This window comes from Aythya marila (genome assembly GCF_965140915.1).
Source record: "Aythya marila genome assembly, chromosome: 10".
In the NCBI taxonomy this organism is placed as follows: Eukaryota; Metazoa; Chordata; class Aves; order Anseriformes; family Anatidae; genus Aythya; species Aythya marila.
Genome location: NC_139051.1, coordinates 13,687,648 through 13,714,323, shown reverse-complemented (window position 1 = coordinate 13,714,323; position 26,676 = coordinate 13,687,648). Strand labels below are relative to the sequence as shown.

The 26,676-nt window shown below is 49.7% G+C and overlaps 1 protein-coding gene across 2 annotated transcripts in view; it reads right to left on the bottom strand.

Moving 5' to 3' along the window:
• CACNA2D2 (calcium voltage-gated channel auxiliary subunit alpha2delta 2) overlaps positions 1 to 26,676 on the bottom strand; it is a 169,772-nt gene that overhangs the window by 117,878 nt on the left and 25,218 nt on the right. The window lies entirely within an intron of this gene.

Here is a 26,676-nt window from a genome sequence, read left to right as displayed (position 1 = left end):
CGAAGCGAGGGCTGGTCAGGAGAAACGATGTGGGGAGGAGGCGTTTGCACGGCGGGGCCTGCTGCTGGAAGGGCTGGGGCTAGGCCGCAGCCCTCCCCACCACCCCATCCCGCCTTTCAGACATGAAATGTTGGAAATACCAAGCCTCCCTACCGTGGATCTACTCTAAAATTACTCCTGCTTACTGGAATTGCAAAGAGGGATTAGCAACAGCTACCCCGCTTGGTATCGAGCGGTCGGTGCTGCTCAGCCACACGGCAACGTCGCGATAGCACAGAGGCAAAACCATCACTAAGACTGAAGAAGAGTCCTGATTCCTCTAGGTTGCCTTTGCTCTAACTAGCTGCACACGGTGGATTAGGTAAAATTAAACATGAATCTCTTTATTTTGGCATTCCAACAGACTCTTCTTCGAAGACACTGCGGGCTTGAAGGCCCTAAATCCTGCAGCAGGGTGAGCTCCACCTCAGCGCCCTGCGTGGCCAGGCACAGACCCCCCACCTCCGGGCACCAGCCAGCACCATTCTCCTCCTCTTCCCCAGAAATCCGGCAAAGATTTCAGGAAGAAAGGAATTTTAAAAGCATTTCATCATCAAGAGTTAAACCCACTTTCTCCAGCCAAGTGCTCTAGCAAGGCAAGCAGAGGGGACAGCGTTTACTGCAGCATGTGGCTGCAAACTAAAGATTCCCGTTTTAGAAGAAGATCTGGTGCTCCCATGGCTCCAACACGTTCTTTAAATCCCCGTACCAGAGACTTACTCCAGCTCCTCTCTCCACAATGGATCTTTAACTTACTAGTAACCCCACTAAATTAGTTACACAAGCAACCAGTTCCCTTTTAATTGCTTTATAAGACAGCAGGTCTTCCTTTTAAACGGCTGATTAATTGCCACACTGCCCAATGCAAGGCTGTGATTCGCTTCTCTCTGCAGAGATTTCGCAGAGGAGCCCGAGGCTTCCACATAAAGGAAGGGATTGACACCAAAGAAAGTTGACTTGCGATCCAGCCAGGAGTGAAGCAGCCAGCAGCCCTGCCAGGTAGCCCTCCCTCCACCTCCCCCCCTGCAAAAGCTCGCAGAAATAACAATGGCAACCCTCATTTTTCAGGCAAAATGCAACATCCGTCAGGGAGATAGGGCTCATTTAGTTTTTAATTCTTAATTTACCTACAGGTTAAATCCAGGCAGGGAGCCTGATGTTGGAATGAATTGATACAACTGTTTTAACACAATCCAGCTTCCTCCACAAAGCTCTTCCATCTCCTCACCCGCTGCCTAGGAGAGGGACCAAACTGGACAAGAATAGGGAGATTAAGCAGAAACAAAAGTTGAAGTCAGCACGAGGCTGCGTTAACGCAGGCACAGCTTTCTGCCGTTGTCACATTTCTGTTTGTTGTCCACAATCCCTTTAAGGTGGCTGCATCGTGGAGCCAGCATAATCCTGACTTTGTAAGGGTTGTGGTTTTTTGTTTTTTTTTCCCCCCTCCTTTTTTTCACATTGCCAGCAATTGATTTCATTTAACATTTTCATTCCTCTGCCCGCTGTAAATAACCACTTGGCAGTTGAATTTCTCAAGTAGAACAGGCAGCGGCTGCTTACTCTCTTCCTGGCAGCTGGGGGGGAATCTGGCAAGCATTAAAGCAAGAAGCCGTTTCAAGTAGCTCTGCAATGTGCAGGAGATTACACGGGTAGTGCTTGGAGTGGAAGAAGTCACAGCATGGAAAGGCCGAGAACTTGCTGCTGAAACGCTTACCCCAGGAGCCTGGGGGCTCAGCCCCCCAGTGAGCATTTCGCCCCCGGGCACGGCTGCACCCCAAAACCCCAGCACAGGAGCTGCAGAGCTGCATGTGCCCCCCCAACCTTTTTCTTCCCGCAGCGGTCAGATGAGGGAATCAGCGTTTTCCACCCTGGACGGCTGCGTGCACAGCTAAGTGAGCGCAAAGTATTAACAACGATTAATTTGTAAGGGTGGCTTTTTTGCTTTTGTTCAGGAAGTCAGCAATATTCTGAGCGGAGCCATTAACAATACCAACAAGCAGAGCCTCTACCACAGGCTACATGGCCTAATTCCACCCTGCTTATTTTATTTTTTGCAGGGATGCTGCAAAAAGAGGGGGCAGCGCCGAGCCTGGCCCTCCCCTTCCCTCTGCACCCCACCGGGAACAGCACAGAGGCAGGCAGGGCTGACCCCCCTCTCCCTGGCAGCAATGCTGAGTACACGGCCAAGGCTGTTCTCCTCTTCTCTTTTATTATATTTATTTTAGCAACTTCACGCCACCCCTTCTTTCCCCCCAGTCGACAAAAAGCGGCGCAGAGCAAGCATGGATAATTCTCATCCCATTTTATTTTATTTCTCTGTGGCGTTTCTGTTTGCTTTGGAGAGGAGGGGGCTGTCGGAGCATGTGTATTGCTTTGCAATTACAAATTAGCTTTTTAAATGAAGTGTGCTGCAAGAGACCTGATATGCCATGTGCGAGCGTGCAACGCAGCCTCTGATGAGGCACAAAAGTGGAAAAAAACCCGAACCTACAAACAAGTACCTTGGCACTGCTCGCGCAGCCCGATGCGGCTGGGGAGCTGCGTGCCAGCGCCTGCGCAGGGCAAGACGTGGTCGCAGACACGGGCCCCTCAGGGCCAGCCAGGCAGATTTTTTCACCGAGTAAATGGAAGCAGCTCTTGACAGCAGGAACCAGGTCAAAGCGTGGCCCCGTGGCCCTCAGGCTTTTGGGGAGAGGAGCTATGTGCCAGGGGATCGCGTGCAGGGACGATTCGATGTGCTTGGAGTCTGCCCACAGATCCAGGGAGCCAGTAATTGCGTATGGAAGCGGGAACCACCTCCTCCCTGCTGTCTGCTATTAGCGAGCCGAGCTGGTACCTTATTGTTGACAAACGCTCGGTCGCAGCCGTGCAGTAGCCACGTCCCAGCCTCTCTTCTTTCATCACCTGCAAGCGTTGCCGCAGCGAGTGGAGCCAGCACAAGCGGCACGAGGTTTCAGCAAGCGCGATCAGATATTCAGCACAAAAGGGAAAGTTGACAAATGATCAAATACGGTTGCATCTACAGTCTGCTGCTCACAGACAACTGACAAACAGAACACAAATGGCGACATTCGCTCTCTGAATTAAAAGGCACTCTGAGAGCAGTCACTCAGCTCAAGAGCCGTAAAAAAAAAAAAGGAAAAACAGCAAAACTTAAAAAACCTTGTTTGTTGCTCCCAAAGCTCAGTGAGCTTCAATCCAGAAGTGGTTCCTGAGAACAAGAACACAGCTCGCTCAGATCCCCAGTGGGAACATTTTCGTACCACTTCAGGGTTTCCCTGCAGCGGATGCTTTACAGACACAAGTGGGCTTTTAGTGTATTTTGGTTTAGGACATAAGCAAAAATCTGCCTCAAGCATCTGAACGATAGCTCCTGAGCCCTTCCTCCCAGGTCCTGACCACCGTGCCCCATCCTAACCCCCCTCATCTTTCCGTTTCACCGACCTCTGCCTAACTCAGCCACCAGGGAATGTTTCAGAGCACATCCGTGGCCTCACGCTGCCGGCGTGCTCCCCTCCTTCCCTCGCCCCATGGGGGACCCTGGCTGCTCAGCCCCACACCGCAGGACGGGTGCTGCTGCCAAGTGCCCGTGTTCTGCCCCACAGAGCCGGGTGCGTTTTTAAGGCCCCCTCCTGTGCCTGTTACTGCTGCCAAACTTTTTTTCTCCGAGCTGTTAAATCACAAGCCTCTGAACAAGCCGGCACTGTGATTTAAGAAAATCACAAGTCATGTTTTACGAAATGGTGACGAAGCCCTTTCCTCTGTCCTTCGCTGAGCCCGTTTGTTTCAGGTGCCGCGTCCCGTCCCCCCACGCAGGCTGTAGCAGCAGCTGCGAGCAAGTTCAATGTCGGATGAAAAAAGCTACCTTGAGAGTCACAGCATATTAAAATTAACAGCCACTGCAGTCAAACGCTGTATCTCTCTCCAATCTCATTACGAACAGCTTGTAACATAAAACAGGATCCACTTCACAATATTTCATAGCGAGATCCACAAGGAAATACAGAAGAGACAAACGCGTGTCAGAGTTGGCTTTAGCAAGGAACGGGAATGTGAAGGAGAGGAGGGGAACCAGGTGGCCCCGGGAACACCAGCCCAGCCCAGCCCTGGTGCACCGCTCGCTGCCTTGCCTAGCAGAGACTTCTTGGGCACAAGGAGAGCTCCGATCTGGGCTTTCTGCTCCCAATCCAGAACAAAACTACAAAAATCCAAGGTGAAATAAATGAAGGCGCTGAGCCTAGAGCCAACCAAGCAGGCCGCGGACTCACCTTAGCCAAAAAGCTCACGCTGCCAGTGCCCTAGTTTGTCCTGGTCAAGCGTGGTTAATTGAATTCCTCAGGGTGTCCTGACCTCGTTTCAGCAGCCGAGCCACAGCACGCAGCTCCACGGGTGCTGGGCACTGCGCTTCGAGCAGCCCCGCAACCCGCAGGTGTGGTGCATGTGCCCGCTACCCCGCTGCACAGCTCACCATGCCAGCCCCACCAGACAAAAAAACCTGGTGTTTTCACTGGATTCGGTGGTGGAGGAGGCTGTGGAGGAGCTCGGAGCACCGGAGGGGAGCCGCAGCTGTGCAGGGATGCGCATCTGAGCCCTCCAGCCCCGTACCTGCACTGAGAAGAGGAGCCAAAGCCCACCCAGGCTGCCTATCTCAGCCCAAATCCCCACGCTACACCTCTGGCATTCCTCTGCTCAAGAACACGACTCTCCAAAGCATCCATTTTATGACCTCCTACGCCGTCCTGACCAGCAGCCCACCTCTCCTTTGGCAGTGACTATTTGGAGAACGGAGGAGCGGGCTCGTCCCATCCATCCAGGCCAATTGAGCTTGCTAGACACTCAGCAGCCCGATGCTTCTCGGAGAGAAAGCACTGCTGTCAGGAACGGCAACAGGGGAAATTGCTCCAGCGGAGCAGCCTGGCAGCACACAGTGCCTGCGAGCCCCCAGAGCCAAGCTGGGAGCAAAAACTGAGAAACTGGGGAGCTCTGGGGACAAGCTTTCACCCCCATTTCCTCACCATGCCAACAGCAGAGCTCCCCGGGACGCAGCTTATGGGGGGACAAAGCAGCTTGGAGAAGGGGTAGTACAGCCATGCAGGGCTCAGTCTGCTCCTCTCCTGATAAATCTCCTGCAAAGCCCCTCGCTGGTGGCACAGACTTCGCAGCACCGTGCTGGGGACACCAGCACAGCCCCGCACCGACCCGACCTCTGCAGGCAGGGGCACCCAGCCACATGAGATTTCTCACAGCTGCCCACCAAAATCTCTGTCCCCTTTTATCCTCGACAGGAACGGCTCCTCCCTGCAGCCAGTTTCAAGGGGAAAGGCAGAGCTGAACCCCCCCAGCACAGCTTCCAGCATCACCGAGTGCAGCAGCGGCGTTCATCAGGCTGGCAGCACAGCCTCAGGCCGCCGGGTAGCTGGATGTGCTCGGCCTGGATTCGCTCTCTCCCAGGAAATGATTGTGATTGTCAGAGGAGATTGCTATATGATTATTAATAACAACACCACAAGGAAAAATAGAAGGCAATCAGCTGAGCCGGGCTGGGAGGGGAAACGGGAGGCTTGCAGCGGCAGCGCTGGATTCTGCTCCAGGCCCAGCAGGCTGCGAGTACCTGGCTCCGTGTGTTAGGCTGTAACACAACTTCATTTTGCTTTTCCAATGAACAAATTCCCCAGGTGCCACACCGAGAGCTAATAAACAGCAGCAGAAGCACTGAGGGATGAAGAAATGCAGGCAACGGAGAGGATTTGAGCAGGTGATTTGCAGGGAGCAAACGCCGGTGGAAGTTGCTCAAGGGAAGTTCTTGCACCGAGATCAGGCCCGGGGGGCACACAAAGTGATGAAAAGGAGCCCTAAGCTGGATTTTAGGGTATCATCCATTCATTGCTTGCATGGAAATAAAAAAAAAAAAAAAAACAACCATAGTGCTGCCTTGTCGAGCCCTAAAAGCCCTTTCAGAGCTGTGTTTTTATAGGGACTGCAAGGGTTTCTAGGGCACAAGGCAATGCATGGTTCGTGGTCAGGCTCCTAACAGAAGAGAAAGGTGCATTCGCAGGTACCCAGAGTGCCCAGAGCAGCCCCACAGCCCCCCTGCTTCTGGTCTCTCCCCACCGCAGTGGTTCACAAGCCTGCAACACCCACCCCTGCTCCAAAACCTGCAGGTGGAGGTCCCAAGAGGCTAAATCAGCTGCCCAGGGCCAGGCACGGGGCTGAGCACACACAGGAAGGCGACACGCAGCACCTGCCAGGTCCCTGCTCAGTGCCTTCACCCCAAAACACCCCCACACCCTGATCCCAGCTGATCACCCCACCAGGGGACAGAGGCACCAGAGCCCCAACTGCACGCAGGAGAAAGTGTTTTAATAGAGGCAGGAGGGCCAGTGACACCACAAATTAAACCCTCCCCGAAGCGGGTGCAAACCTCTCCTCTCTGCTCCCCTCGCACCAGCAGGGTGGCTGCGAGGGGGGATGAGGAGGAGGAGGAGGAGGAGGAGGAGGAGGAGGAGGAAGGCTCTCCCGCCTACAGGCTCCCCAGGGAGGGAGGCAGGCTGCCAGCTGGGCGGTGGGATGCAGCTCCCGAAGCTGTGGCTGTGCTAATACTGCAAAAGCTAATTTTACAGAGTTCCACTCTGCGGACTCCTCTTTGTCCCAGGATTCCTCAGCCTGGGAGATTAGCAGTTCAGAGAAGGAAGGAAAAAAAAAAAGTTATTTTAAAATTTAGCATAAACTCGCTCAGACTCAATGAGCGAGTCAGCTTGGGAGGGTGGGGCTGGGTGCAGGAGGAAGGGCGCAAATAAACGAGAAATAATTGAAAGGCTGGGAAGAAGAAAGAGCCTATCTGCCACCCCACAACCCTCAATACTCGCTTTCATTTTTATTCTCCCCTTCATGCCTCTCTGCTGCTTACTTTCCATCCTTCCCAAGATTTCTCCGAGCTCCAAACTGTGCTCCAGTCCCTGGCTGCTTTCACCTCCCTCCCCACCAACCCCAAACCGCACCGAGGACCTGCTGCGGTGCCACAGCCCCCAGGGGGATGTCCTGAGCCCACCGCCGGGATGGGGCCTGCACAAGGAAGGTCAGCAGTGAGCAGAGTCTTGTGCAGCCCCCCTAGTGCCCCCAGCCCCACTGGTGCCTGCTGAGACCTCACAGCCCCGGTCCCCGTGTCCCTCTCCAGCGCATTCGTCCTTGCAGCACAGCCAGAGGGATGGAGGAAACTGCTCTTAAAGATAAGAGGCGGAGACACCGCCTGAATCGGAGAGTGCCTGAGAAATCCAGGCCAGCTGGAAAAATTTGCAGAGGCAGCTAAATGGACACGGAGGAGCCAGGGGTGGGAGCGAGGTTACAAGGCCAGAAGCAGGGCTCCCTGCAGGGAGCCGGGCACGAGCCCTGCGCCCTCCCAGCGCTACAGCCGAGCCCCAAGAGCCTGGATCCTGCAAACGAGGTGCCAGCAGCACTTTGCACCCACCCAGCCTGCACGAAGGAGGCTGTATCCACACACACTTGCAGCAAGGAAAAGACAACAGCGAAACGGCTTCGGCAGGAGTTCATTACACTTGTTTATCTTCATTTTGCCTCTAACAGATGAGCAGCATAATGGCTCTGGCTTTCCTGGATGCCACAAACCCAGAAACATCCTAATGAAAAATAAATGTATTTACAGGGAGACGTCAAAACAGCCCAAGACAAGTCAAAGTAATGTGCCTGTGCCGGGAACGAGCGCTTTTATTTCATCGCCCCTCCATGGCCTTCAAGCAGATCACGCAGCGGAGAGAGATAAATATTTTAAACAGCAACACTTCAGCGATGCACGGTTGTGCAAGACAGGGAATAATTAGAAAATAAATTACTTTTTTTTTTTTTTTTAGCACAGTAATTCCAAATGTTGAATGAATTAGATTACTTGACAAACTCCAGACCCACGCAGGGATTCTGCGAATAGCAGGAGTCCTATCCAAGGAGGTAGAGGAAGCTTGGCCTTCAAAAAGAAGCCAAAATACAGATAAATGCAGGTTATAGAAAGCGTTCAAGATCTGCCTGGCAGCTTTCATACATCTCAAAGATGCAAGGCTTCTTCTGGCCTCACCCTGACGGTCTGGTCTAAAAGTAGGAAAATCCTCTTGGGGTGCAGGAGCAACCAGCAGCAGGAGGCACCCACCTCCTGCCCCCCAGCACAGGCTGCTGGATTGACGGGGCCAAGGAGCCAAGCCCTGGCCTCTTCCCAGCCCCTGAACATTCCCAGCACCTGGAACAAGGGGACAGAGGGGTTGGGATTACCTAGGACTGCTCTTCCTTGCTTCACATACATAGATACGAACATTTCCCTCAAATCCTGATTAATTACACAAATGCTGTGATGATTATACAGGTTGTGGCGAATGTGCGTGTGCACTTTTTATTGTTCTGACAGAGCATATTGCTCATTTGGGGGAAGCAGTGAGATTTTCACTTGTTCCAGTAAGGAGGCCTATGATGGCTCTTCCCCAGGCCAACCAAGGAGCTGCGCCAGGCAACAGCGAGCTCTGCATTAAGTGACTTTAAATATATATATATATATTGCATATCTGTACTGTACAGTAAGAGCCCAAACTGTGCATGGGTACACAGAGAGGCCTTTAGGCACCTAAAGCTTGGAGGTGGCAGGGACATTTTACTCTCCTGACCCTTTCAGTTGCATTAAGTTTATCCTAAGGCAGAGCTAAATGGGAAGAGCACTAACCAATTTCAACATGGAAAAAAGAACAACCCGTAAGTCCTAATGAGTTGCCATTGGTCCCAAATAAAAGCATTATGAAGGCATGTTAGAAACTCTGAAATATGTAAAAGGCACCATGCAAAAACATGCATGATGAAGTCAGGAAGTTTCATGTTTTAAGACTGAACTGGAAACAAACGCCAGCAGTACCTGCAAGTTGAGATGAACAATGAAACCCTCCAGAAATTCAATTCCGTGGTGGATATATGATTGGAGACTTCTTAAAATGCATTGTGTATTAACGTGAATTTAAGTAATATATTTTAAGAGCCCAAAGTATCTTAATCATGACCGTTATGTTTTTGCTTAATACGATTAAAAGAACAAGGCAGAAGAGGAACTTTTATGAAGAATATGAAGAATGACTGTTATGAAGAGTAATAATGAAATTTATGAAGAATAAGACTGAAATAACCACAGTTTAAAAACCAAACTCACATGATTCAATGAATTTAACAAGTAGATAAATTGTACTGGTTTGTTGGAGAGCGGAATTGAGACTTTTGTTTTTATTCTGAGAACTCCTTAGCCTAACAGAACTATACATCATAGCACACATTCAAAAATCAGGCAAACTCAGGGTTTAGAGCTCCAAGTTGGAACTGTAATGCTTCTGCTCAAATTCCACTGATGCATGCTCCAAAACATTATTCACCTTAGCACAGTTTTTCTCCCCCAAGGAATTTCCTTTGTTTTCAAAATTGTTAAAAAGTAATCAAGTAGCCCAAGGAGGAATTTGCAATGCAAGATTTGTTAGCACTTTGAAGTTAAGCATCAATCTCAAACCATTTAAAAATGCTTTTAAAGGCAAAGCTACTAACACATAAAAGCCGAATTTGCAGCTGTTTCATACTACTAGAGCAGCTGAAGCGAACTCATGAATCTGGCCTTTAATTTGTAATTGATTTTGTGACTTGCAGTGAGCTCAGGAACACAGGTCGCTGTGTAGGAGATGAGGGAGAGATCAGTCCTCCAGGAGCATCACCCCTGTGTTTGCAGAGCTCCCTGCAAAACCTCTCCCCCGGGGTCACAGCAGCAGCAAGGCAGGGGAGTAACCTCAGAGGATGGCAGCCATCTGGTCTACCCTGTACAAGTGGTCGTGGCCCACACCTCGTCTGCAACAGCCACCGAGGCAGCAGAACAAGCACCCTGCACGCAAATCGCCTGCAAAGAGGTCTAGTGCGACATTAGACCCCACTTTGTTGGTGCTGTGCAGCTGACTTCACTTCGTATCTAATTACCAGGCTACAACAATCATTAATAATTTACGCAAAGTATGACCTGGTTGCCTCCAATACCGCCTGTATCAAGATTGCAATTACATCAATGGAAAATTTGGTCTTCATTATCTTCTTGTTATTATCAGCTGGAATGTAGGAAGAACTGTCCGAGATAAATACCTGAAAGGACCCGATAATTAATAGACAAGCTTGTTCGGATTTGCTTGCAGACCTTCAGAAAATTCCTCCACCCATAATCCTAAATGCTACAAACATGCAGAGGTTACGAGGCACACTACAAACTATGAGCTTAGATTTCAAACAAAAGACTCCATCTACCCCTACAGAAATGATCAGTGTCAGGACAAGATCCCTTGAAAATAAGCTTACAAAGCAAGGCGGTCACAGGGGTGACACAGTCGGCAGGATGGTCCTGTTGGTGCCCAGCAGCTACCTTGGGTTTGTCTGAGCCTGCAGTGTGCTTTCTGGGGATGCAGGGCAAGCCTAGGAGAAGCTGCTCTGCTCCTTTTGCTTTAAAAACTGAGGTATAAATATAGAAGCCTTGGAAAGGTGCCTCGGGTTTGCTGCATTTCAATTGCCATAACAATTGGATTATGATCCTCATTTATCCTCATTGACAAAGTAATCGAGTTTGGTCAGCGGGATCTCTTCCCTTCCTCCTGGAGACCACAGATGGGTGACGTGGCCCCAGGTCTGCGGGAAGGCAGCAGGGCCTGGCTCTGGCCAGCACCCAGCACCTCCGAAGACCCCCAGGACAGCCTGGGCAACCCCACTGACCCACCACGTCCCTCTGGCTGCAGGATTTGAGGCTGTGAGCTGCTTCTAAGGGAGCAGGGAACAAACAGCTACCATGGCATAGGGCGCCTTGTTTGACCCAAACGTGCTTTTTCCTTTTTCCAGTCACTTAGGATGGAAAAGAACTTCAAGATCATCAAGTCCAACATCTTCACATAAATCCGAAGCATGGAAGCATTTGTTGGACAACAGAAATATCTAAACAGCAGCTACCAGGGAGATTCAGAGGTTACTGAGGCTGTGCCACTCCTCTCCCCCCTGCTCCTGATGCTGCAAATACCTGGAGCAGGATCTGTAACTGCAACTTGAAGTACCCTCAGCTCAGAGATGCAATGTTCAGAGAAGGACATCTGAGGGAGAAGGCGTACGAAAAGCTGCTCTGAGGGATAAGGGAGGAACACCACGCAGTTAAAAGAGAACAGGTCTGCAATAGATATGTCCTGTAAGACCATCACAAAACAGAGAGGAAAAAAACATGGTAAATATTCTACAGCACATAAAAGCAGCCCTAGAGATGTCCCAGAACAAATACAGGGGAAGAAATTATTACATATAGCTAACAGAGATCCACATTAGCAATAGCATTACAAGAAAGATTACCTCCGTCAAAGCCAACCCCTGGAGACCTTCTTAGGCTAATGTTTGTCCTCAACAGCTGCTCTGAAAGTCCTTATGAAACAGGGCCACCTCATATTGCAGCACCAATTTCGCTTCTGCTCCCTCTTCCAAGGGAGAAGTAACAAGAACTGAGGCAGACCCCAGCAACTAGAAGCAGCCTGAGCCCTAACCCCTCCCATTCAGAAGCTTGGGGAAGAAAATAAGATTTAAGTGAGTTCACCTGTGTGATTTCTCCAAGGCTTGCTGGTTCTCCATAAAGAGGGCTGTAATAGCAGACAAAAGCTGAAACCAGACATCTGCCAAATTTCACTTTTCTATGAATCCTAGCAAAGCAGAGCAAAGCCCTGTAGTGCCCGCTTGAAATGATGTGCCCAAAGTTTTTCGTTACCTTCAGTACAGGCTCATTTCTACCTATTGAGTGTCAGCTTCCAAACACGATTACAAAACAATCAGCGTGCCTATTTTTCCTTTGGTTTTTACTTAAAAATGACAAACGGCGGGCAATTTGCCCCTAGATTTCTCTGAGGCAGGTGTTACCGGCTTTCATCAGCTGTGAATTTGGAAGTGCTCACGGCCGGAGGGAAGCCCACCGACCTATTTCTACGGTGGGGAAGCCACGCAGAGGCGAGGGGCCTTGCCAGGCTGGTGGCAGGGACAGGCTCCAAGCACAGATGTCCCGACTGCCTGCCTGCTACCTGTGCCACAAAAGCTCTTCTTCCAAGACCATCCTTCCTTTGCCAGCACCCCAGCTCAGGTTTGTGCTCTAGCTGAATTACGTGACTAATTGAAATTTAGCAGACCTCCTGCCCGATCCAGAAATTAGTTTTCACTTTGTCTTGAAACCTGGAACAAAATGCCAAGCTAGGAAAAAAAAAAAGGTCAAAACCCATGTGGTATGTGATTCTCCCAGCCAGAAGCGGCTTACTTGGCTAACAACCAGCCCAGAAAGCCTTTCAACGTGCTCACCCCAACTCCAGATCACACCAGAAGTGGCTTAACGTGTTCCTTTTCTGTGCTGAAGAAGTTGGGGTTGGTACACACATGGCCTCTGCAATTGCCAGTGAGGTCTGCAGAACAACAACTGGTGATTTCAACAAGAGCTGGGGCCAGGCAAACTTTAGTTCCACACCAAGAAACATGGCCTCTCTTGATCAAAGAGTGAGGGGAAAAACAGGGGAAAGTTTAAAAAACACAAAACACCAAAAACCATATAACATGCCTCCCCCCACCAACCACCATCCTCATGCATTTCTCTACTCCTCTAGGTAGTGTGAATTTAAGTGATCTTAATTATTAAATGCATTGTCTATGCATCCTCAAAGCATAGAAACATTCAGATAAATATTACTTCTGATCTAGCTCAATGCAACAATAATAGGAGAGTTGCTACATGATTCTTTCTTCAGTTTATTGTAGGGGTTAAAGCTAGCCACAAGGTTTAGCCAGGGCTGCTCAGCTAACAAATGTTTTGTTCATTTTAGAGTTCGACCTGAGCACGCTTATTGTACACTATAACAGAAGACATTTATAATTACATTTTTTTTCCTGTATAATCGTTTCCCTTTAAAAACAGTGTTTGCTTTCTGATGAAATATGCAGACATGCACTATAGCTATTACTGGTTTCATAAAAAAAATAAATCCAGCATGGAATATAGAATTTGCAATTTTACAGGGCTTCTTTAAGGTTTTTGTTTTGTTTTTCCTCTTTTTTTTTTTTTTTTTTTTTTTTATATATCAGTCAACAAGCCATTTCTTAACGAAACAAATCTTGTTAATGAGAAACTCATGTCAGGGAAGAAAAATTCTACCCTTCTGGATTTTAATATGAGCCTGTTTCTCTTTTGTGCATGTGCCCCAATTTTCCCTTGTCCATTTTCAAAAGGATTCATGCACACTTTGCTCTCTGGAAATGGTAGGACGGCATTTAAGTGGAGGGATGGACAGTTATTATCACCATCAATATCTACACAACCAGTAATTTTGGTAAATCAGACCTCCAGCCCCACAGCATTGCTTTTTAATCACAGGAACTACCAAGTATTTTTATACTGTCCAACACAGAGGTGACAAACGACTTCTCTGGCTGCTCTCTTTCCTCTAAGGCACAGGACATAAAACATACACCAGTTGAGAGAGGACTGCATGGATTATCAGACCAGACTGCCTACTTTCTTTGCTCAGCTTTTCTTCCTGCTTTATTTTGGACACAGTCAAGGGGCTGCGGGAGATCCTGTGAGCACAGAGTGAGCAAACTGAGACACCAATATATGGCGTTACAGCACATAGCCAGAGCAAGCCAGCTGCTGAAGTGAAGAATTTAGCTTTGTCCCACCACATATTCAAGATTTGCGGATGGATTTTTTGCAGATGGATTTTTTTAACGTGTTTATGTTACTCCTAATCATACAGAAATCTGCTTTTGCCTACGCTTCAGCTTGTCCCTGTCGCAGAACACAGTTCCCAGGTGGTTGTGGACCGAGTGGTGAAGGTTTGGAGGTGCCCCAAGGGGTCACATCAGCTCACCTCCACCCCCTTGCTGGAGAAGACCAGCACCCAGCAGCTGACACACTGGACTCAGCAGCAAATGGACACACCAGCAACGAACCAACCCACCCACACTGCAGGAAGCAACCACACCTGGACTCCGGTACAGCTGACTTGCAGCTTTAACGCAGGCAGGTGGAGCTTGTTCCAACACCAGCACGCAGAGATTGAGGCAGCTAACTTTCACCACTTCCTGCACAGCAGTGGCACTTGGGAGAAAGCTCATAGTCAAATAGAAATACAGTATCTGCAGTAAAATACATACAAAATCACCGGGAAAGTAATTGCTTTTGGTATAAATGGTCTTTAAAATTTTCTCCAGCATAGCAGTCCCTTCAAAAAGAAAAAGAATAAATTTACTGCATGTGAATTTATTCAAAGCCAGTAGATTCAGTATAATGAAATCCTCCTAAGTAAATATCTGATAAAGAAGCAAACACTTAGAACTTGACCCCAGGAGCTGGGGTTTCTTGACACACGGCTCTAATGCGAAGCAGCAGGAGCCTCGGGACTGCGGGCACAGGGCAGCGAGGAGCCTCCAACAGAGGCTCAGCTCCAGGGAGGTGCGCAGGGGAGAGCCACCAGAGGTGTTCTTTGTTCTCTGCAGGGGATGTGAAAGCTCCCCACCTCACCATCTGTGCTGTACCCTTCCTTTCCCAAGAGCCTGGAGACCCAACACAGCTACATCTAGCACAACAGATTTCTGAGATCCCTCCCGATTTGTTTGCCCTGCTGCCCCAGGTAGGAGTGGCAGCACACTTGGGTTTTTCCCTACACAGTCAGATGGTCTTCGTGAGAACTTCATTTAATCTGAATTCATCAGATCAAACAAGAGATGGAAAAGAAAGTGCCATTCAGTTGCATCAAAAGCTCTCCATTCCCATGACCCTCAAAGCTTGCCCAGAGCATTGCCTCTGCTACTACATCCCACCAGGAGCTGAAAGCCCTCGTGTACCACAAGGCTGAGCATACTGCCAGCCACTCTCCTGGGGACGGCATCCTCCTAGATCCCAGCTTCAGCATTTTGCTGCTCATGCAGAGCACCACAGCAGTCCCGCTGGTTCTGAGCAATAGCTGGGTGGCAAATCCTGCTCCTGCAGCAGGAACTGAGGCCAAGGTCAAGCCCACTGCCAGCACCTCCATTTTAAGTATGTCATAGCAGATGTACTGACAAACTTCCCTGGATTCATGCCATCACTGTATACAGCACATCACTTAATTTCCCAGAAAAGCCTCTTGGAGAAGCATATGGGAAGTTTTCCCATGAAAAACGACAGCGCTCAAAGGCTTTTCTAGCTAGAAACCACTCAACAGTATCAGTCACTACTGGCATCTGGGATACAACCTTCGAAGCAGTTAATCTAGTGTTTTAGCTGGAACCAGTTTCCTACTGACACTGATATCCAAAGCAGATAATTGTTATTCCAGAATGCAGAATTATTGGACAAGGAAAAAAGGAAAGAAGCAGCCCTTGCAGCAGGTCCAAAGAGCAGCACGGCCACGCCACGCACGCCACAGCCACTCCTCCTGCGAGCCTTCCACACGCTGACCCACCTGTACAAGGGCTGGTTCTCCTACAGCACCCATCCAGATCTGCCACAGCTGCATTTAGGATCACTGACTCCCTTTCTGTGGCCTCCCTCTATAGGGGACTTTTAAGGCAACAGATAATGCAGTGCTTCACAGCCTGCTCATAAACCACCAGGACAAGCCACCAGCTAGGTCCCAAGCTCGGAAAAAAACACCAAGGCCAAAAGTTTTCACCTGAAAAAAAGACCGTCTTTCATGTCTTTTTTTTTTTTTTTTTGGGGGGGGGGGGGTAGGAGAGCAATGACTCCTTGTCTCTTTGAAACAGGACACAAGAAGGATGGAGAAAAACAGCATGAAGTAGAGAGGAGCCAGCCTTACTGTGCAAGGCCACCAAGATGGAGCCAATTTGGAGCAAGACTTGAGAAGCCAGCGCTTCCTTCCTCCGTCCTCATCACCTCCCCATCTCCAGCACCCCAACCACCAGCAGGGGCCTCAGCCAGCCTGCAGGGTTTCTGAGGGCAAGGCTGGCTCCTCATCCTGGCATCCCAGCACACTGCTGCCAAGAACATGCACAAACCACCCCTAACACAGCTTCCCCCTGTACTCAGGGACACCTTAAAGTCTGATAGGGGCAGCCCACATACTAATGAAACCAACTGTGTTTGGGGACCACAACCAGGCAGGAGCTACCTGTTTGAACGAGCACTTCTTATCTTCCAGGCTTGCCTTCAGCATCCTGAAGACCTGCTGGTTATTTTTCAGGGTGATCCACCAACACCAGCCTGTGCAGAGCAGACAGGGGAGCTCACGCCTGTGTCTGGCTTAAGGGCACCCAGGTGGCCGTGGGTGCAGGCACCGCAGCACACCTCGCACGGCTGCCATCTCCTGCAACAAGAACGGTCGCAGCTCGCTCCGGGTACCAGCATATGTTTTAGGGATGAATCAGATTGTAACCCATATGTTAGGGAGACAGGCCAGACTCCTGAAAGAGTGGGGCCAGGAGATGGTTTCTGCTAGCAGAGGGCTGGCAGTTGGAGGTTTGCATTGAAGTTGTTACAGCTACAGCTGCGATGAGAAATCCTTCCTTAATGCTGTTCTGCAATAGCGGGAGTCTGAGTCCTCACTGAGTTGTATAAGCAGAGAGGCCAAGTTGAGAAGTGCTGAAAAACTGCAATTCCCTTCCCTCCTTTGGGGTGCTGTAGGTCAAGGCAGAAGCACGACAGCAAGGAAGTTTGCCCTGATGCTGCATTTGCTCTGTGGGGTATGCAGAGATCATCTAGTCCCTGGGCCGTCATTCTGGCATCTTTCATGACCACTGAACTCTTTTAAAAGAAGAAGGTTTTATTAAAAAAGTTAGCAGACGATCCAAATGTCAGAATGGAAATCCAGAACAAGGTTAAGGATTCCTTTTTCCCCCTCCGTACAGCTGCACTAGAGGTGAATGAACACCAGAGCGTTTTGATTTCCTGCCTGGTTTCAATAAATGTTGCACTCCCAGGCACCCAAGGGACTGCTGTGGTTTGTCAAAACCAATTAATTTTCTTCCACAGAATGCTTCGGGCACCTCAAAATGTCGTTCAAGAGCTAGCACACATCTAAGGAGGAGGGAAAACTAGCAATCGAGCGCTGCTCAGGCACTGCATCAGGAGCACAGCCCTGCAAACTCTCACCAACAGCAGAGGCGAGGCAAGAACCAAGGCACATCACCTGCTGACGGGAGGGAGCCGAGCGCAGGGTGGCAGAGAAAACACCACATTATAAACCCCAGGAATATAAAAAAGAAGCTGCCGCTTGTGAAACATGCCAGAAATAAGTCTCCGAAGGGAGAATTCAAAGCTGAGGGTTTGTCTTTCTCACTCGTATTTCCTAGGATCTGTTGCTCAGTGCTGATAGATGTAGTAATGAGCCAGAGGTGACAAATTGAACGGTTATTAAGGCAGACAAGTCTTTGAGTTGGGATTCCCAAGTTCCTTTCCCAGCCCTTCATCAGACTCAGTGCGCAGAGTAGGGATTTCCCTCGTCTAAGCCTCAATTTACCTTCTCACAGCATACAGACTGTGATGTTTTCCTTTCCTATATTGGGAAGCGAGAGCAAACTTGTTTGCAAGTAATTTTAATAATCAGCCATGAAATGCACTAGATGTAAGCATGGTATTATCATGCTATGATTTCTTTTTCAATGAACAACAAGACGCAGAGTATAAGAATATATTGGAGCTATCATTTATACTCAGAACCAGGCATACGCTGTTTTGATGCTGTGAATGCTCTCCGTGCATATACCTCCTGTCCGTTAGCACCAGATGTACAGCACCCATCTCTTCCCCCACTACAAAAGGGAGGAATGGAGAGGAACGTGATTTTCCAAAACGCTAAGGCTCCGCAGAAGGGGCACAGGACAAAAGACAGGTTGAATTTTAAACACGTTGTCTGGAGCACCCTAGGTTCACCCTGCTAGGGCAGGAAACAAGCAGCTGTTGGTGCTCCCCACAAGCAGTACCATAAGGCCCAGCCTAATCAGTGCCAGGGGAACCAGGAACTGAGGCTCCTTAGAAGATCCCAGCTCCCTAACCTCAGGTCCAGTGTCATTCCTGATGACAAAAACAGAATGAAAGAACTTCCAGAATTTAAGATGACAGCATGCAGAACGGCAAAGCGAGTTTTAGTGTAACAGATCTTTAGAAGAACCAGGACTAAATCCACCTTTCTTCCCTTCTGTTCACCAGCCACAGTGTGTTCAATGGCCTATTTGTTTTAAAGAGCAATCCAGCGTTTATCATTACAATATTGTATGCTCCTCAAGCCATGTAACCCCCTGCTGTCTCCTCCTTCTCTATTTACCTAGCCTTACAGTCCCAGCAAGGAATGGAAAACCTGCTCCCTTGCTCCCAGCGACAAGCAGAGGCTTTGCTTGGGCATCCAACAGATGAGAATTAATGCTACAGCTTACACAGTCCCTAGAGTGGCTCCTCTGACACGTACAAGCACCTTCATCCTGCCACCCATCATCCAAGGACTCACTCGGGCATTTAGGGAACTGCCCTGGTAGAAACAGCCACGCCTCTAACTCACAGCACCTCTTTGCACAGAGAAATCCCACGTTTCATTAAGACCAGGTTTTTCCCAGCACTCTTATTTGATGTGTATCCTATGGTCAGTGCCCCCAGAACATGATGCTGTTGGTTATGGTAGGCGCTGAACAAAGACATCTGTCTCGGATGCTTACAGGTATGAAAGGTCAATTAAAAAACAAAAAAAGTAAAACCAGAAGCCCCATGAGTAACTGAATCAAAAGCAGCAGACAAGTAAAAATCCCCACACAGAAACACCCCCTCCAGATGTATCAGAACAAGGAGATGCTGCACTTGTGTCAGTTGGAGCTGCTCAGCCCAAAGGAGCAACAGAAGGAAAACAAGAACCCATAACCTCAGCATCGCCTCCCTGCTTCATCTCCTTCCTTCACCTGCTTACCTTCCTGATGTCCTCAGCCTCTGAGTCAAGCTCTCCCATGTAAGCAGATCACCAGGATTTCCAATGCCAACAGGCTGGTCTAATATCAGACTCCTCTATCTCTCCCTGCTCCTAGTAGTGTTTTGACTCTAAATAATTAGAAGGAAATAAGTAACCAAACCAGCAGAATCATTGCGGGCCAATAGGCCAGCACAGCGGGGTGTTTGCAATAAGGGTGCCGTTTGAGTTATTCACATCAGGTGTCAAAGGTAATCTGTTGTAATGAGAAGCAGTAAACGCGCTCACTTAACATGCAAGCCTGCAGCTGCCGTTTACCAGGTTTAAGCCACACTAAAACATAAAAACCACAAATGTGCCTTTGAAAGCTCACCTCTGCTGTGTTCTCCCCCACCTTTCCAGCCCTCCTCCGTTGCTTCGTACAGAATGACAGAGAAATGACATTGTATTGCTTCCCCCATACAATAACCCTGAATATCTAACAACAGTTTCCTTCCCTAAAGCTTTTAGTGCAGCTGCACGTTTCCACACAGGCTGCTCTGCAGCCCAGCATTTGGAAGTGCCGGATCATGGGATTCTGCAGGGGCTGATCCCAAGTGTTGGCCCCACCAACCTACCAGGGAGAGAAGCACAGGACCACTTGCAGCCTATAAATAATGCCTAAAACCTGAAACTATGATGGAACACACATTCTTTCTTTATTTTCTATCTTGACCTGTGATGGAGTTGCATTTTTGGTTACCAGCTCCTCTCACAGGAGACTGAATCCCAGGCTACATCAATTCCCCTGGGAATGAAAGGGAAAAGAACCATCTGGAGAGAACAATAAAGCAATTACCTTTCCATTAAAGAATAATCTATGTCTGTTTGTAAAGCGGCAAACTTTGATGATCTCCACCTAATTGTTCACTTTGCGTTCCAGTAGGGCTGGTCTAGATTTTGCCCTTTGGTTTTGAACAGGTAAAGGTGTGAGGACCACACAGCCTCCTCCGGCCAGGGGCAGGACAACCAGGCCAAGACATCTCTGGAGACGTTAACCAAGGTCTCCTCATCCCCAAGGCTTCACACAGCTGCATAATGGCAGCACCACCAACTGCAGCAGTTTGCTGAATATTCATGAGCATCGCAGCCACGTGGCCGCGGACTGGAGAAGTACGTCGGGGACGTTTTTGGACACTATGTGCAGAGAAGCACGCTCAGGAGCATGCACACCTGAACATCAGTCTGTTGAATACTGGGCTCATTTCACTTGTCGCTGACAGCAGTATAAATCAGAAATGACTCCATAAAACTCAGCAGCAATCCCCTGCTTTTGCTAACTCACCAACTAACTGCAGGTATATTATCTTTCCAGAGTAATTCTGTAGAGCGAAAGGGTTCAAAGCGAGGGCTTTAAGCACTGTTTCTGTGCCTGTCATCCCTCCACACACATTCCCCTCAGGACACACACTGTACACCCGATGGAGAGCAGCCCAGGTCACACCACACGTTTGTTACACGGCTGTGGGCAGCTCGACCATCTGCCTCGGTTTCCCAGTGGGTAACACCAACGAGCTCGTACACATGTGTGCCTGCACCTCCTTCCCCTTCGCACTCTGCTTTCTAGCCAAGGGTTTCAAACAATTGGGAAGGACCAAATGTAGTTTAAACTAAAATTTGCTACAGCATGAATACGCCTTTTTGGTCACCCAGGTCACTCCTTTAGGAAACCCCTCTGGCACTCTCAGCTTTCCAGCCTGAGAACTCGCGCACCTAAGAGCTGGCGAACAGCGGGACGGTGCCTGGGCAATGGTTTGCTGCTGCTACTGACTGCTGGGGTCAGGATTCATGAAATAGCACAGGTGAGACTAGCCTGAAGGCCTTTTAGCCTCAGACTTCCAGCCTGCCCTCCCCGACAACCATAAGCCTCATCTTCCTCTGCCAAGTACGCCTGCTCTCTCAAAGCAGGGCTCCCACGTCGGCAGCAGCCTGGCCACGCACGGCACGGGCACAGCGGCTCGGGGCAGGGCCACGTGCAGCTATAAATTATTCATGCACGTTACTCAAATTATGCAAATGTACAAAAAGCTGCAGCATATGTTTCCCTGACATCTTCCCTTCCAGTATGGATGCGACGCGGTTGTCGCAGGGAGGAAGAGGGACAAGTAAGACGATGGGTGCGAGGGGCTGGCAGTGCAAGGCACCGGCCTGCACGAAGGGTGAGGGAGGATCTCCCTTCCCAAACCAAGCTGCTGTAAGGACGAGCACGTTGAAATGCCCCTCCTTGCACGGCCGGTGCTGAGCAGTGCTGAGGCTGCTGAACGGCCCAGGCAGATTAAAATAAACCCAAGCTGTTTGGAACGGGAACGCGTTTATCTGGCATCGCGCGCTTCCTCTTATCAAACACGGGGAGAGCACAGCGACAGCGTGCAGAAGTGGGCTGGGGGGAGACGGGGAGAGGAACAGCGAGCACCAGGCAGACACATGCAGGCTCTGCCCTCGGCCCCCTCCTTTCTGCCCCGAGCACACAATGCAGGCGCCAGGCTCTGCTTCTCCCCAGCCTGCAGCAGGAGGTGGACATCTCGAAAGGAAACAGCCGGGTGTGCTCTGCTGCAGTCCTGCAGGTCAGTCTGCACATCGTGGTGCTGGACTGAGTCTCGGGAGGCTGGCATCCCACTCCCACCTCTGCCACGAGCCTCACGTGTCCCAGGAGCAGAGCTCTGCCCTCCTCTCGGGGCCTGCCCTACCCAGCAGCTGCAGAGAACAGACGCATTCCTCAGTGCATGCAGTGCAGCGACTCTCTAACAGGGTTCATTTAAAGGTACCATAAAGGCTGCCCAAATTCTCCATGCCTAGTGAACACCTGGGTAACTGTTTCTATATCCAGGGATAACAAGAGTGAGCAGAACAGGCATTACACCCCTCCTAGGAAGACCTAGGCTAGTTACTATTGTGCCAATAGTTAGCCAAGATCAAAAAGGTGAAGAGAAAACCTCGGCAGCCCCTTTGACAGAAGCGTCTTGCCTCCCAGTGCTGGCATTAAGGCGATGCTAGCTCTGTACCAGCTCCCGCAGCCACGTGAAGCACTCGGCACTGCAGAGACCCCATCACAGGAGGGGAGCTACTGCAAGCGACTGCAGCAGCATGCGAGGTGGATGCTGCTTCAGCTCTTCAGATCCAAGCCAGAACTCTGCTCATATGTGGTGAGGTTGTGCCTTTTTTTTTTTTTTTAAACTAAGTTCTTGTTTTTGCAGGGCTCAATCACAGCTCCTCACCTGTGGCTGCCTCAACTCAAAGACGGCCACATTTCGAAAACCAGAGGTGAGACATCAGAGGAGTGCTGAGCAGAAGGGACAGGCAGCTGCTGTGAGGCAGACAATGGTGCGGGGACACCTGCTCAGATCCTGGTCTCTGTGCCCCCAGCCCCAGCCAGCAGGATTTGTCCTCCCCTTTCACAAGAGACCAGATCAATGAACTGCAGCACTGCTGCCAGGCAGAGATGCCAAACTGGCAAAGACAAAGCTGAGAAAACAGCATAAGGTAACAAGCGAGAACAGAAGACAGAGAAATGAAAATGCACTCAAGTAAAATGAGATGTTGATTACAAGGACAAAGTCCATCCACTTCTGCCACAGCACTCGCAGCAGAGCCCGGGAGGGCCATCTGGACTGTTATGGACCGGGTGTTTCCTCAGTGCCATCCGAAGCTAAGCCCAGCAACCACTCGTATGTGGGTGAGGCGGATCTGAGCACTGCCTCTGCCCTTCTGAGGGAAAAGGGAAGGTGGTTACAGGAACAGCTGCTCGGACTTCAAAGTGGCCCATTAGCTCTGCTCATCCAAGCCACAGACAGGCCCAGCTCTGCTACCCACCTGCGCCTGCTAACGCCTTCCTGCAGAACCGGGAAAGGCACAGAGAAGTGCAGAAAGGGAGCTCAGCACTTACACAGCTCAGTTTTTTCCCCAGCTATTGTGAAGGCTTTGGTTTCCTCAGTAATTTTCAAAGAAACTAGCCCATTAACAGGCAGCCACGGATAAAAGATGCTGAGGAGGAGGAGGAGGAGGTCTGACGAGCTAGCTGCTCACTTCAGGAGACACAGGATCTAGCAATTTAGGTAACAAGCGAGAGGAGACTGGCAGCCTCAGCCCACTCTGCGGCAAAGGAGGCTCACAACAACCCCAGGTGGTGGCTCTGGCTGGTCCCACCACAGGCACCAGCACAGTAGGACACACCAGTAAGTCAGGGCATGCTGCACCAGCACAGGATGGAAGCGGCAGAGCTCCAGCATCAGGCCTCTGGGTGGATTTGCAAAGGGACACAACACAGAGGTATGGCAACAGCAGTGCAGAGACCCAAGCCCAGCACCAGCCCTAATGCTGCACTGCACGTTGTTCATCCTGCCTCAGCACTCTTCATCTGGTCCAACCATCCCCCTACCACCAGCGTCATCCACTAAACCATGTCCCCAAGCACCACATCCAACCTTGCCTTGAACACCCCCAGGGATGGTGACGCCACCACCTCCCTGGGCAACCCATTCCAATGCCTGACTGCTCTTTCTGAGCAGAAATGTCTCCTCATCTCCAACCTGAACCTCCCCTGGCACAACTTGAGGCCATTCCCTCTGGTCCTATCACTGGGTACCTGTGAGAAGAGGCCGACCCCCAGCTCCCCACTCCTTCCTTTCAGGGAGCTGCAGAGAGCAATGAGGTCTGCCCTGAGCCTCCTCTTCTCCAGCCCAAACACCCCCAGCTCCCTCAGCCGCTCCCCACAGGACTTGTGTCCCAGGCCCTGCAGCAGCTTTGCAGCCCTGCTCTGGCCACGCTCCAGGGCCTCGATGTCCTTCTGGGAGTGAGGGGCCCAAAGCTGAACCCAGCACTCGAGGGGCGGCCTCACCAGAGCAGAGCCCAGGGGGACGATCACCTCCCTGCTGTGCTGGCTGCACTACTCCTGACACAGCCAGGTTCCCCTTTCCATCACCTGCTCCATCACCTTTCCTGGCACTGAGGTCAGGCTGACAGGCCTGTAGTTCCCCAGGTCCTCCTTATAACCCTACTTATGGATGCTGCGTTTTACAGCATAAGCACTGAAAAAATAGCAAATTTGTTGACTTTGGTCAAAAGTGAACAACATTTACTTGTGCCAAAATACTGAAGAAACAGAAATTTGGTGCACTGTAGCAGGAAATGCCAAAACCAAACATTTTTTGTCCTACAAAGTAATGAAGAGTCCACAGCAGCCATGGAGAAGGTCACTAAGAAAAAGAATAGAGGTTGGGGAACTGGGTTTTTAATGTAATATTCTTTACTGTAGAATAAAATTATTTGAAGAATTTCATCCTCTTTAGATAGCAGTTCATGGTTCCACGTATTGTTGTGCCAGCCAGTTATATCTGTACAGATTTCTGCTCTCTATTTCTGGTGATCCACGAGGGCGGCGAGGACGGGGAGGAAAGGCAGCACGCCCTCATCTCTCCACACGCTGGGATTTGCTTTGAGGCACGCCTGGAGGAACTGGCCAGCCAACAAACACAATGCTGTACCACAAGCACCAGCTCCACCGTGCAGGGAATCAGTTCAGCAAGGTCAGAGTCCTCCCGACAGCACTCAGATGTAAGTGTAAATGTCACCACACGTACATGTTTTCAAGGTCTGGACTTCAAGGAGAGAAGCAAGGAGGTGTCTCACACATGAAAGGCAAGCCCCCTGGCATGACCCTGTTGCATCTCAGAGCTTCTCACCCTCCTCTAATTGCCACAGAAAAGCACTCTCCTCCAGCAGAGAAACATCTGAAAGGAATAAGCTTGGATAACGTCCCCAGAAGCACGAGATGACTGCCTCTTCAACCTGCACGAGGGGAGCGAAGCAGTGACATCCGACACGTAGTACCCCAACTCTAAGAAATTACTTCAGAGTTAAAATAAAAAAACCCTTCTCGGGTGGGCAGCACTCCAGCAAGATAAAATATTCAGCACCGTTATGTTCCCGGACACCATATTTCTGACAATAAATTTCATGCCTCATATGCCACAACAGTTATACGATTTCAGTCAATAACCGAAGAGCAGGTCCACTTCCACTCACAGCAACTCAAGGAAAAGTATAAGTGCACCTGACAAAACCCTAAGGAGGGTATTTCATTACCGTTCACCAGCCTGTCACAGTGCCAGCCGGGCCCTAGCTGAGCAGGGAAGCTCCGTGCCTGGCACAGCACCATCCCCAGCGCTCCCACGCTGCACAAACGTGTCCCGCTACAGGTTCCTGGCTTCAGAAGGATCAGTTTGGCCTTCTACGACACCAGAGCTCTGCCCCACCTCTAATACCCCTCCCTATGCTCTGCATACCCCAAGGGAGTCTGCAGACACTTGGAATGTCCCAGACTAATGCAGCAAACTGAACAAGATGAGCAAGCTTTGGCTAAAATCAGGCTCTGCTCCCAGGATCTACCTGCCCCATTTGCCTCACTCCTCCTTGCCCCAAACAGGGCTATTCCTCCTTTATGATAAACCTTCCTGAGGTGTCCCAGTGGGTGCTTCCAGCTAGATGGTTCTTCCAGCTCCTGCTGTTTCTCAGAAAGCAGCTTTGCAGCTTGGTACCCTTCATCCTGCTTGCAAGGCTCCATGTCAGTGAAGTTCATCCAGGCCATGCCCAGGCAGTGCCCTTTCCAAACCCAGACTGAGTTCCAACCCTACAAATTCATCGCCACCCACTAGATTTCCACCACGCAGAATAGGGATTTTTTTAAAAAAATTCATGCCCCCAAGTGTGTTACAGTGCCACTATGACATTAAGCACTTCCCATACTGCAACCCAGGCACATGTGTGCAGGAAGGACTTGCTGTGAGCACAGCTCTGCGTTCTTCAGGATGAAGCACTCTGTGTAATTTCACATGAGCACTAGCAAGCAACATGGTCTTTATGAGAAGTGTAATTCACTCAATATTCCATTTACGGATCAAACCTGAACTCCACATCCCAAGTTCCCCCATAGAGACCCAGAGAAAGCCTCCACTAGGCTTTACTGGTGCTTTAACAGCTGCATGTTAGAATTTGCAGTAGCTCATTTCTTGGCTTCTGGTGGTTTATGCATTCAACAGGTACAGTAACTGTGCACGGCTCCTCAATTCAGAGGAAGGTTCCAAAAAAAATTAAAACACAAAACCCCCAAAACTTCAGTCCTTCTGATGTCAGGTTATCTTGTGTTAATCCACTGCCGTGATGCACTATGTTCTACCAGAAGAATTAAACAGAAAAAGTGGGAAGCTCTCTTACCTGTAATTGACTGACTGGCCAATAGGAGTCAAGTGCTGGCAAATTGGAGGTGTAATTTCTCTTTAATTACAGCATTAAAAAAATTACATGATATACCTATTTAACATGCAAAGGAGCAAAATCAAAGCTAATAAGAATAAATTGTAAGAGAGGACATGTACAAAGTGTAGTAGCTTTTTTTTTTTTTTTTAAATGTGCTCTGCGAAAGAGTATGGTGCCTCTTGTGCCTACGTGCTGCCTGGAGAATTTGCATCCTTGGCTCTGATTGTAACACCTTGCCAACATGCAAACTGCGCTGCGCAAATGCACAAATGCAATCAAAAAGGTTTGGTAAAACCAAAATGGTGTACATGCTTTCCACGCTGCACATGAAGTTTGTATCAGTTCCAGGGAAACGAATGCAAGCGAAACCCAGATAAACCATTCTGAAGCTCAAATA